Raw genomic sequence first — 11,863 nt, 5'->3', positions numbered from 1 at the left:
GAAGAAGAAGAGGAAGAAGAAGCAGCAGCAGCAGCTGCTGCTTGACCATGGTGGGATTTCTGTTCCACAGAGGACTCCACCAAATTATGCCAACTGCAGAAATCATGACCTAGGAAATATTTATACCCTTGTGAACTCATGAGCCAGGGATGGTGGGAACTGTACTTCAGAAACATATGGAGGGCACCACATTCACTACCACTGGTGTAAACCATTCCTCTTGAAGGCCCAAATCATAGAATGATCTCTTGCTCTTTGACTCTTGGCATTTCCCTTGGCATGTTACCTGTACGTTTCTTAGCAGTAGTTGTTGAAGTGTTGTCATCAACCTTGTGGTGACGGATACATGTTAGGCAGCGCCTGTTAAGATGCATATAACCTTCCTGCTTACTTTACAAATTTGATGTATGAAAAAATTTACTGGCACAACGTCTCAAGAACAGAACAAACCATCACGTTTTGCTGTCTCCAGAGCAGATATTCTGGCGTAATTTCTTATTCATACCACAACTATAAAGCTGACTCAGCTATATAGCTCCTGGCTACGCATATTGTGATATCTCTCATTTGTGTTATTTCCAGGGATGCTCCCTTACAGAAAAAAAAAATGCTTTACTCCTTTTATCCACCATGACAGTCCCATTTCTTTTTAAAAGCTTCTAACATATTCTTGCACACCACCACAATTTCAGAGTGGTGCAAGATTCCAGGGGTTCCAGGCACTTACCCAGGGTTTGGTTTCCTCGGAATGAAACTGTGGTGTCTTTATGATGTATGTTATATTTACACATATCTACAACCTGAGCCTTATGACAGAGGGGCTCACAGCATAAGGTCTTGCTTCTCCCATGGCCTCAGCCTTGGATTCAAGCAGAAATCAAGCATGTCTCTCCCTCTCAGGCTTCTGCCTGCAGCCTGCTTCTAGCCCAGCTCCTTCTAAGTACCAGTCAGTTGAGGGAGGGAGGCCCATTCATTGTCCCCTGGCGCAGAGCCATTTCCTTTGTTTATGCTAACAACCCATACTTAGGGGGCCATTACCAAGAAGCTGGCCTGGCTATTCCAACAAATGAATCCTTGCTAGATCCAGGAATTAGAAGGGACTCAGGCGTACAGCTTAACACACACACACACACCCAGCAACTCAGTACAATATTGTGAGGCTCAGCTTTCTTATGGGCTGGCTTGACATTTAGAAAACAACATGTCATTTGTCTTTGAGGGAAAACATGCTTTGAGCAGGCAACAAAGAAAATGTTAGCATAGCAAAGAATGCTATAAGCAACAAACACATCAAAGCCTTTCCTGAATGGGTGTGTGGGGAGGGAGGGAGAGATTATTCTGGGGGGAGTGGAGCACCCAGGTAACTTTTATGATAGAATTAAAGCTGGTTTACTTTGGAGAAAGGACCATAGCTTTGCATGCAGAAGTAGCAGGTTCAATCCCCAGTATCTCCAGGTGGGACTGAGAATGCCTCCTGCCTCAAAACTTGGAGAGTCACCACCAGACAGTGTGGACAACTCTGAGCTATACTAGTTTGACTCAGCTTCCTATGTCCCCATACGAGCCCACCTGTCAAACAGCGATCCAGCAGTAAATCACACGTTCAGAGCTGGAGTTTGTTGTTGTTTAGTCGTTTAGTCGTGTCCGACTCTTTGTGACCCCATGAACCAGAGCACGCCAGGCACTCCTGTCTTCCACTGCCTCCCGCAATTTGGTCAGACTCATGTTTATAGCTTCGAGAACACTGTCCAACCATCTTGTCCTCTGTCGTCCCCTTCTCCTTGTGCCCTCCATCTTTCCCAACATCAGGGTCTTTTCCAGTTAACTATTAGCAACTATTGGAGTTAACTATTAGCAAAAGCACATATTCGCAGAACTTGGCTGAGTGTCAGGCCTAATGAGCACAGTGGCTCATCTCCAATAGGTCCCCATGAAAGTACCCTCCTCCCGATAGCTGTCGATAAGTTTCCTTCTCACCAGGGCTTTCCCCAAGCAATCAGATACTGCGTCTGCGTGCAGCCTATCACTGCTCCGCCCTTTTTATGCCTCTTCTGGTTCTGGGAGACAAGGGGGAGAGGGGAGTTTGTCACAGCAGTAGCAGGGGGAGACACCCATGACTCTTCACCAGCCTGGCTCATCTCTGCCTCTTGGCCTCCCTCCCTGCCTACTCAGGAATCAAAAGTTTTGTGTCTCTTTTGTCAGAATTATATACTTTTTTTGTGCATTCTGCAGAACTGGCTTATGCCTCTGATTCTGGACTTCTCTCTGCCACAGACTCTCCCAGCTCACTAAACCCTGTTAGTTCCTCAGTTTTTGACACATCTTCCCAGTCTTCTCTCTCTTCTCCCTCTGATCATCATCCTACCACCACTCCCTGGGCTCTGAGCCTTCTTCCCTTGGTGGTTCCCCCCACAATTCCTCTGCATCCACCACGTAAAGAATTCAACCTGACCAGGTAATAGTAAAAAAATATCCACACCAACCACACTTTGGTGTCCTTGTGTATGCTGGCTCCACCACTCACTTCCAGCCTTCAGGGTCATGAGAGGAGGGCTGCTACACACAGGAATGTTGTCAGAAGTCCTCAGGTGCAAACCCTTGGCCTCCTGCACACCTATGCATGGTCAGGCGACGCACCCAAAGAGGACTGCTCTGTTTCTCTTTAAGCTTGATTGTGTGAAAGTTTCGTTCAAAGCTGTTATGCTGAAGGAGAAGACCCTTAAACTGCTGTGTTTGATATAGTGATAGCAAAGTTCCTGATCTAAAGATGGTCTCTGGTCGTGCTTGTTTTTCCTTCTTGAACCCAGCACTTTGGCATTGCAAGATGCACCATCCTCCTCCTACAGACTTTGCCAACTCAAGGGCCATATTCTCTTTCTAGGCAACCTTCTGAGGGCCACATGCCTGTGTTGGGCAGAAGCAAAAGTGGGCGAATTTTTACACAGACTCACTCACACACCCCTCTCTATCCTCTGTGCAGGCGTTATCAGAGTTCAAGGCAAAAATAATCAAAGAGGGTGCAGCCTAGGGTGTGGGGGGAGTGGCCTGGAGACAGGGGGAGTGGCCTGGGAGGAGTTTCAAGAACCAGAGAGAGGGCTGCAAGGACACATATAGCCTCCCAGGCCTGAGTTTCCCCAGGAATATATATTCAATGTCTAGGAACCCTGAGCTCCTGTGCTTGAATTAAAAGAGGACAAGGGGTGTGAACTGCCCCATTTTTTTGTGATGACTCCCTGAGGTGCAGTGTTTAGAAGGCTATGAGAGAGCCATGGTATGGCTAAAACGGCTTGGGAAGCAGGAGTAGCCGCATGTTGTTTTCTTACCTGAGGTGAAGCAGCAAATAGTGCCCTCCCATCATGGAGCATAGTACCCAAGCCTCAGTTTCCAGAGACTGCATTGAGCTAGCTGTGTCTGCAAATACGTAAGGGAATATTGGAGGCGATCGTGTGCTGTCTCTCTGTTGCCAATCCCTTCTGTCTATATCTTTTAGAATCTTGACTGTTAATGAGAAAGACACTTGAGGGTTTTCCTTCCTAAAATTGTCCAGCTGAAACAAACAAGAAAAAAATAGGGGACGGGGTGCTTAGTTGGCACCACCAAACAACCAGAGAAGAACGGGCATGTGATTGTTGTGGATGGCAGCAAGGTCTCCCCTACTCTTTGTCCTGTAACTTCAGCACTGTTTTGCTCTGTTCCTTCCCATCACTACAGCAACTGGACTTACCTGGTGGCTTCCTGGAAGTCACATTGGGTTTGATGTTGAATTTTACCCAAGTCTGACACTCAAGAGGGAGTAATCCCCAAATCTGATAGCAGCCCTGTGCTCGTTTCATCTTTCTCTGTGACTTGTTCATCTGGGATACATCATAGGCACGTCTTTTGGTGCCATGCTCTCGTACAAGTCAGCTGGTCTCGTATAAGTCACTGCAAGCACCAGCTTGGGATCCAATCAGAAGCCAGGATGGCTTCTGTAAGTCTGGGATGTCCTGGGAAAATCAGGACACTTGAGGAGTGTGCTGAAGGATGCAGTCACGTGTGCCAGTGCAGCCCAGCCTGAACTCACTAAAGAAGGATAGCTATGTTTCAGTTCCTGTATTGATTTGGTAAGGGTGGATTACGTATGTTTGCATTAAAACACAAAGCAAATAAAGTCCCCCTTCCTTGCCTGTAACTCAAAGCCCAACTTCGCCTTCCAGCATGTTTGCCAGTATGCAGGAAGGCACAAGAATGGCTGGCAAATAAGCAAAGCAGCACTGCCAAAAAATGGGCATATGGAGTAATTCGGGAAAGACTGTCCTTCTGAATGCACCTTAACTCTGCTTTTTCAAGAGTTGAGTGGTCATTTTAACCAGTGCTGACAAATGCTCCCTTGCCAATGTAAGAATAAGTTCAAGGGCCCGCGATAGGTGTGGTGCATCAGACATGAAATAAAGAAAAAGCAGCAGACAAATATTTCCTGCATGCATACTTTCTATTCTGTTGTAAAAAAGAAAAAAAGAAAGGAATGTAAGCCTATACAAATGCAAGTGTTTTTGTTCAAAACATCTAAGCTCTTTAGCACTGCTTTCCTGTAAAGCAAAAAGGAAATGTCTAACGTTAAAATTACAACTTCTATTACACTGTGTATGGAGGTTTTATTTCCGTTTGAATGACTTCAATTAGAATGAGTGTGTTCTGAGTATCTGATGGCAAGCTTGGGAAATATGTATATAAGGTTATGTGTTTGGAGAAGGCTGCGTCAAGCGAAAAGCCTATAATTGCTCATCAATGCTCTATAGCTGAGTAAGTTATCTGGCACGGGAGCTGTACCAGGAAATAGCAATCATACGATTCCTGCTCTGTATGTGGAGCTGGAAGATTTCCGAAGTCAGTTTTAATGTTCATGAACGATGCGAGCTCAGCGGTTCGGAGGGAGGACATCTTACTCACAATTTTGCCATTTTGGATGTGCCAGCATGTCCCGCTTGTCAAAATCAGGCTGGGGCTGTGGGTGTCAGTACTGGAAGTCAATGATTTGGTAGGCTATGGGAGCAAATTTGCTGATGGGGGCAGGGAGAGTTAAGGGCTGGATGCTTGCTGAAGTGAAGCATGCAGAACCAGGCAAGGACACAAGGCTAGACTCCTGTGTATCATGTCTGACCAAGCTAGAGGTTTCAACATTGCTAACCTATCATATAGGCCAATTTTGGACCATGCTATTCCCTTTTCTGCCTGTAGGGCTGGGTGGCCTAAGCTAAGTTCATAATACTAGTTCAGGGGTCTCCAAGCTTTCCGTGCCTTGGGCTGGTGTCTCCAGTGACGATTGTGCGGCGGACAGGGGACCGCGCCCCCGTACGCGCACACACATGCTATTTCTGGTGCACATCCGGGTAGGAGGAGGCCTGTGCGCATGCACACAAGCTATTTCCGGTGCTCCTCCAACCTGGAAGTGGGTCCCCGTGCCGCGTCGGTAAGAGCAGGTGGCGGGGGTCGCTATCCGCCCAATAAACAAGTTCTCTGGGCTATAGGTTGGTGACCCATGTTCTAGTTCATCCCTTGACTCCAGGGAATCCTTAGACTTCCTGTATGGAAACAATGGCTTGTTTGGGAACAGATTTCTCAGCACAAATTCTTTGGTGGGGAAACAACGCATTTAAACTGCTGTAAATCCACTATATGTTCATAATGTAAATAAGCTATTCACTGAGTTCTTAGGAAATCAGGTTGATAATTATAATTGTTGTTTTCAGATTATCATTATTTACCGACTGTGGTCCAGAAAAAAACTTATTTATTGCAAATTAATAAACCCTCCCCCCCCTTTTTTTACCTGTCTTGCTCCACGTGTATGAATAGAAAGTGAAGGTTTTTGATTTTTTAAAAAAATCCACCTCTTTTTTGAAACATAAATTACATATGTAGAAGATGTTACCCAGTCAATTCTAATGAAATAACAATGAATTTTAATATTGTCAGAGGCTCAGGAGCAGAAGAGCAGGGGAGAGAGCAAATAGAGAGCGGAGGAGAGGAATCAGAGGGGAGCGTAGGGGAATATGACAGTGACCCGAGAGATTCCATGAGCTTCTCCAGCGAATCAGAAGATTCCCAGAAGGGGGCGCCTATGGTAAGGGCAAGGGGGGTCCCAGGGAGGACGCTCCATAAACAAGGGACCAGAGGGGACTCCCAAGGGAGCAGCGGAGGATCAGGACCAGTTCCCCCACCAGAGCACAGTGGGGGGGAAGAGTCACATGAGTCAGGACCAGCCTCTCCTCCAGCGGGGAGAGAAGATGAGTCAGGGGTAACCACGCCCCCATCGGGAAGTGGGGAAACGGAGGGAAGGCCAGGTCCAGCTAGCCTCCCCGAAAGAGGGAGCAGTGACACAAGTGTAACGGTCAGAAGGAAAGTGGGAGGCTGCGCGCGCGCGCCAAGTTCAAATGTGGAGGAGCGCGGGACAGCAGAAAACCCGGATTGGGAGCCAGGTCCAAAGGCCCGAAGGAGGGAGGGAGAAGAGTCAGGGGACTCAGCGTCAGAGGAGTCTAGGAGGGCTGAGAATCCGACTAGCAGGCGGACCCAGAGAAGGAAGGAACAGAGGAAGAGGTGGAGTAAGGCTAGAATCTTAAACTGGTGTCAGGGGGGAGGAGATTCAGATGGAGCTTCGACGGTCTAAGGTATAGACGTAGTGTTGCGCGCTGCGCGTCTGGAAGTGAAACTGAACTTCAATAAAGACTTTTATACTAGAGAAAGAAGCAGCGTTGGTCTTGTGTGAGCTGGGACCTTGGGCAGCACTGACAAATATATATATGTGCATATATATCTGGGCATGTTGTTTGGGGATGGGGGGGAAACCCACATTCACGACCGAGTTGATACGGTAGCTTAAAACATGAAAAGTTGTGAGTTTGTACGATCTAGGGTTGCCATATTTCTAGAAGTAAAATTCAGAACACAAGAAATTCCGGACATATTGCAACCCTAGTACAATCACAATCCTAAATCCCACAGGGAGCCTATTTATGAGAGCTGGCTCCCTCCTGGCCAGACCTTTCTCCTAGGTCTTCCACCCAGCCAGAGGGCGCTCATGGCCAATGAGCATCCAACTGAGGGGCAGGGCTAGTGAACGTGTCCTCACTTTTCTTCCTCAGACAACTGTAGCGGCATGAGGGGAGAATGCCTAGAAAGTACCTGTATGTGTTTCCTGGTTTTGTGCTACAGTGCAAAGCACTGAGCGTCCTCACACAGGGTTGCACTCCTCTCCTGCTTGCAGGTCACTGTGAGAACAGAATTCTGGATCTTTAGCCAGATCCAGCAAGGCTCTTTGTAAGCTCTTATTTTGGGGCCCATGCATCTCTACCCACTGCGGATGTTAACTTCAGCCCAGTCTCAATGCATACCTTACAGAGAACCATGAACACAGTGCAAACTTGCACTTCACTTTCCTTGGATTATTGAAGGTGCAAAGCTAAAACTTACCTGACTACCATATTCCACAGACCCTCCAGCGTCCCTATTTTCCAGGGACAGTCCTGGATTTACGGAAGCCATCCTGGTTTCTGGTTTGATCCAGGAATGTCCCACTTTTCCTTAGGATGTCTCTATTTTCATCAGAGAAATCTTGGAGGGTATGGAGTCATGCGACCTCCGAGCCAAGGAGATACGGTAAGTAACTATACAACCTTTAGAAGACATCTGAAGGCAGCTCTGTTTAGGGAAGTTTTTTGTGTTTTATTATGTTTTTATATATGTTGGAAGCAGCCTAGAGTGGCTGGGGCTGTTCTTGTTGTTGTTGTTATGGAACAGGACTTCCCTATTTTCATCAGAGAAATGGTGGAGGGTATGTATTCCACTGTCTAACTTCTTCTTACAGTTAGGATGCATCCCATCATAGCCAACATAACAGCTGTCATCGTAAAATTTACACATATTACTTCAACCTCCTGAGCCCTATTGATTTCTTCCTCTCTCTTTTTTGGAAACTGTATATCCAGGCATGTTCCTGGATCCAACTCTTTCACGAGAGATGCAGAATTCTGTGAGAACAGACAACTACCACCATTCCTGGATTGGGATTGTTTGACCCCGGTTGTCCGTGGATTAGAAACCTCACAATTTGTATTCCTGCAATGTGCTCTGTGTGCAAACACTCTGTTTTCAGGATTTGCACTGGCTGCGAATCTGCTACCGGGCTAAGTTCAGGGTGTCGATACTAACATATAAGGCTCTCTATACAGCTCTGGACTAGGTTATCTCTTATACATCCAGTAGATAACTGCAGTCTGTGGGAGAGTATCACCTGCAGGTTTCAAAGATCTCAGAAACCCACCTTGCAGTAACTCAGAGCAGGGCCTTCACTGTGGCTGCCCCTGATCTATGGAATAGCATTCCTGTCAGCAGGTGCCCACTAGCTGCATTTTACGAAAACAACTGAAGGCATTTTTTCCTGACAGGTTTTCCAAGCTGGATAAATGGGTATTTTCCACGAGGGCCTGTTTTGTATGGTTTTGCCTTGGCTGTTTTTGTGTTTTAACTGTTTTCAATTATCTTTAGTGTACATTGAGGCAGGTGTTTAGAAGGCTGTTAATAAATCGACAATGATGATGATGAAAGATTATTCCCTTTCAGCCTTTCATAATATGTCTTATTTCAGAAAATCCCTCCATTGTCTTTGCTTCTTCATATCTTACCTTTTCCATGCACGTGAGTGTGCTGCAAATCCTCCAACATTTCATTTAGCAGGAATACTCCACTGTTCCTTACCTTGAGTTTTCAGCATTCCACTGATAGCTGCCTGAGCAATCCTCCTCCTCTCTCTGTCGTGAAGACCACCTCTTCTCTGCCAGTATTAACGTATTGTGCAAAAGCCTGCCCTGCATGGACTCCCAAAGCGGATGTGCAAGTAAAAAGACCAGCCAGCTTACTCTCTCAATTCATCTGCTAGTTACAGAACAGCTTCATTTCAAACACATTCAGCAACCTTCAGTACCTGGGACAGGCATCTGGGGCTGGGTGAAAGGTAATCCATAAGCTGGCATTTCTGCGTGTATGCGTGTATATTTGATTGTGAGACCCTTATCTAGCACATGCGCACTAGAATACAAAACATTTCTGCCCCTGCCCCCCGACTTTTGACGTGTGGAGAACATGGCCTGTGTGCAGGCCGATGGGGGTGGAAAGATGCCTGTAGAACTGTAGTGCATCTTAATATTTTTGAAACACACCCTCAACTTCTTAAAAAACAAAGGAGGGTCAATAATAGAGCACAGATTCCCCATGCAAATTAGGGGCAGTGCTGGCATATGATAGGACACACACCATGTATTTAAAACACATGACTTCCCCTCCCAAAAGAATTCTGGGCACTGTAGTTTACCTCTTTCAGAGCTACAATTCCCAGCACCCTTAAGAAACTACTGTTCCCAGGAAATCATGTGATTTAACTGTATCTTGAGCACACTGCAGAAAACAGATTCTGTTAAACTCTGTGTGTGAGGGAGAGAGCAGGAGGCCTCATAACCTACAGGAGTTAGGTTTTCCGTTCAGGAAGCACCTTTATAAAATAGGCAGCAGTGGTAGTTTTAATTTCTGCTTACAAATGGGGAATGAGTGCTACCTAGTGAATTTATGTTTGGGCTGAGATTTTCATAGCTACTGTACTGCATGATCTCTGCAAGCCTGCTTTCAGGCATAGCATTTTAGGGTGGATTTCAAATTATTCCAAATTAGCATATAGAATTCCCAATTAGCTCTACTCAACTCAATAGAGGTTTACACACCAGGAATCAGCATGAGTAAAGGGAGAACAAAAAGCAAAGGTAGCTATTCTGGCCAGTAAGAAACATTCTAAAAGGTAGGGCAATACCTTTCTCAGGCCAACCATAATGAGAGAATGAGCGGGGAAATGGCAAATCCAATGTAAACCAGTGTAAAGTGACACTTGTTGGAGCAAAAAAAAGGTTTAATATCACATACATACTCATAAGATGTCAACCCAGCTTATGCCGGGCCATGAAAAAGGCAAATTCCATGCCAGGGATTATTAGAGAAGGAACTGAAAATTAAAGTGCCACTATTATATATATATATTCCAGCTGGTATTTGTCTCCATCCTGAGATGAAAGACAGATTCCTTGACAGGTGGAAAACAGAAATGAGAGGGGAACTAGTTGAATGTTGTTGTTGTTGTTGTTGTTAAAATTTCCATACCGCCCTCCATCATTTTAGGTGATACACTAAGTAATAATACAAATGGTATGGCATGTTCCATGACCCAGGTGGTCATTTTGAATTGATGTAATCGTCACTTAGCTCCAGACTTGCCACTTGGCAAATGGAAGGGCTCCTTCTTTTTCTAGAGGAATCTAGCCGAAGCTCCCCGCTAGAAGAAGAGGGGAGTCCATTTTTTCCCAGATTCCCTCTGCAGGCCACAGAGCCACTGCCCCCCACCGTGCCAGAGAGGGTCCCCCAGCCCTTTGAAGCAGCTGTTGTGAGGCCACAGGGAGGTGGAGGAACAGACCAAAAAAATAAGAAATAAAATAACCCCCCAAAGCTGTTCCCTTCCTCCAGCACAAGCAGAACTCTGCTCATTGCAAGTCTAGAGCCAGCAACCGAGCTAACTTTCCTTAAAAAAATAGCTTCTATTTCAGAGATATCACATCTTCTCAGCCCTCAAACTGCTGTTTGAGCCTCCTGCTACTGTGGTGTTTTGTGACACACGACGCTATGAGTGTCAAGTGTGCAGAAAGGTCAGGGAGGGAGATTGCGATGCGTTCTGTTTTCATCCACATTTCGGGAGTTCGCTTCCATCCTTTAGGGAGGGCGTTTTCAGGTGTCCCGTTTCCGAAGGAACTTTTGCCACGACCACCCGTGTGCTGAGCTACAGCAGATTCCTCGTGTGTTGCAAAGGATTCTGGGGCATATCCTGGCAGCTTTGGGCAGCCGTCAGGGCCCACTGCTGAGTGGACCCCCCTGGAGCCCCATTTTTTAATAAATCATCATCATCATCATCATCATCCAACCCAGCATTCAGAGCAGCATTGCCTTGCTGAGCCAAGCTGCCAAGTCAGTTTCCCACAATGCAGCTGGCATAGCTTTGCTCTGGGGCATTGTGGGAAATTCAGCTGTTGGCTATACTCAGAGACCTTGGGATGCTACCAGATAAGTCCAAAGGGTCTCACAGACCAAGGAAGAGGCCTACCAGGATTCAGTTGGCCTAAGTCCCCCTGAGACCTGGAACCGACCCCAAAGCAACCTAGTAGGCCTCACCCCACATTGCCTATCCGTGAATTGAGAGTATACCCTTCAACTCAGACTGTGTGTTGTGGGGAAGGCGGACAGTGACGGATTATGTTTTTAAAAGCCAGGTAGGTTTAAACACCATTGATTTTCTCAACAAGAAATTCCCTCACAAGCTCCAGTACTCTTAGGAACACGGCTTGAAAACCACTGCTTTGAGGAAACCATGGGAGTATTTGTGTAGCTTTTGAAAAAGGGAGGGTGTGGAGTCAAGGTGGACAGAAATTTAAAGTTCCTCATTCCCTTTGTGGCATTCCCCCTGCCTTTTGCTTTAAAAGATTAAAGGTCTTTAAAGGATGGTGCTCCCTTCCTGCCTCTGAATTTCACATCTCGCTCGATTCTTTTGAATATGTAGGAAACACGAGTGCGGCCAGGCTTCTCTTCTCCATTAGGTGGGCTGTGTGAAAGCGCACAATTGGTGCAGGATTGCTCATATAATCGTACATATTAATATAAGGAAGGTCCCTGCCCCAAAGGAGCTTACAATCTGTATTCACTCAAGATAACATCCAGAGTTTCTTTTTTAAAGGGCAGTCCCATCTACGCCCTCTCAAAAATTCAGTGGATCACTCATTCCTGGGAAATGTGAGTGTAG

At 46.2% G+C, this 11,863-nt stretch overlaps 1 long non-coding RNA gene across 1 annotated transcript in view; it reads left to right on the top strand.

The window, feature by feature from the left end:
* Positions 1-11,018: 11,018 nt before the first annotated feature.
* LOC128415378 (uncharacterized) overlaps positions 11,019-11,863 on the top strand; it is a 49,552-nt gene continuing 48,707 nt past the window's right edge. Inside the window, exon 1 of the long non-coding RNA XR_008330923.1 lies at positions 11,019-11,336. This is a non-coding gene — a long non-coding RNA (uncharacterized LOC128415378). The remainder of the gene's footprint in view (positions 11,337-11,863) is intronic.

Source organism: Podarcis raffonei, chromosome 6 (genome assembly GCF_027172205.1).
Source record: "Podarcis raffonei isolate rPodRaf1 chromosome 6, rPodRaf1.pri, whole genome shotgun sequence".
In the NCBI taxonomy this organism is placed as follows: domain Eukaryota; kingdom Metazoa; phylum Chordata; class Lepidosauria; order Squamata; family Lacertidae; genus Podarcis; species Podarcis raffonei.
The sequence above is the reverse complement of the archived record's forward strand: the minus strand, read 5'-3'. Positions and strand labels throughout refer to the sequence as shown.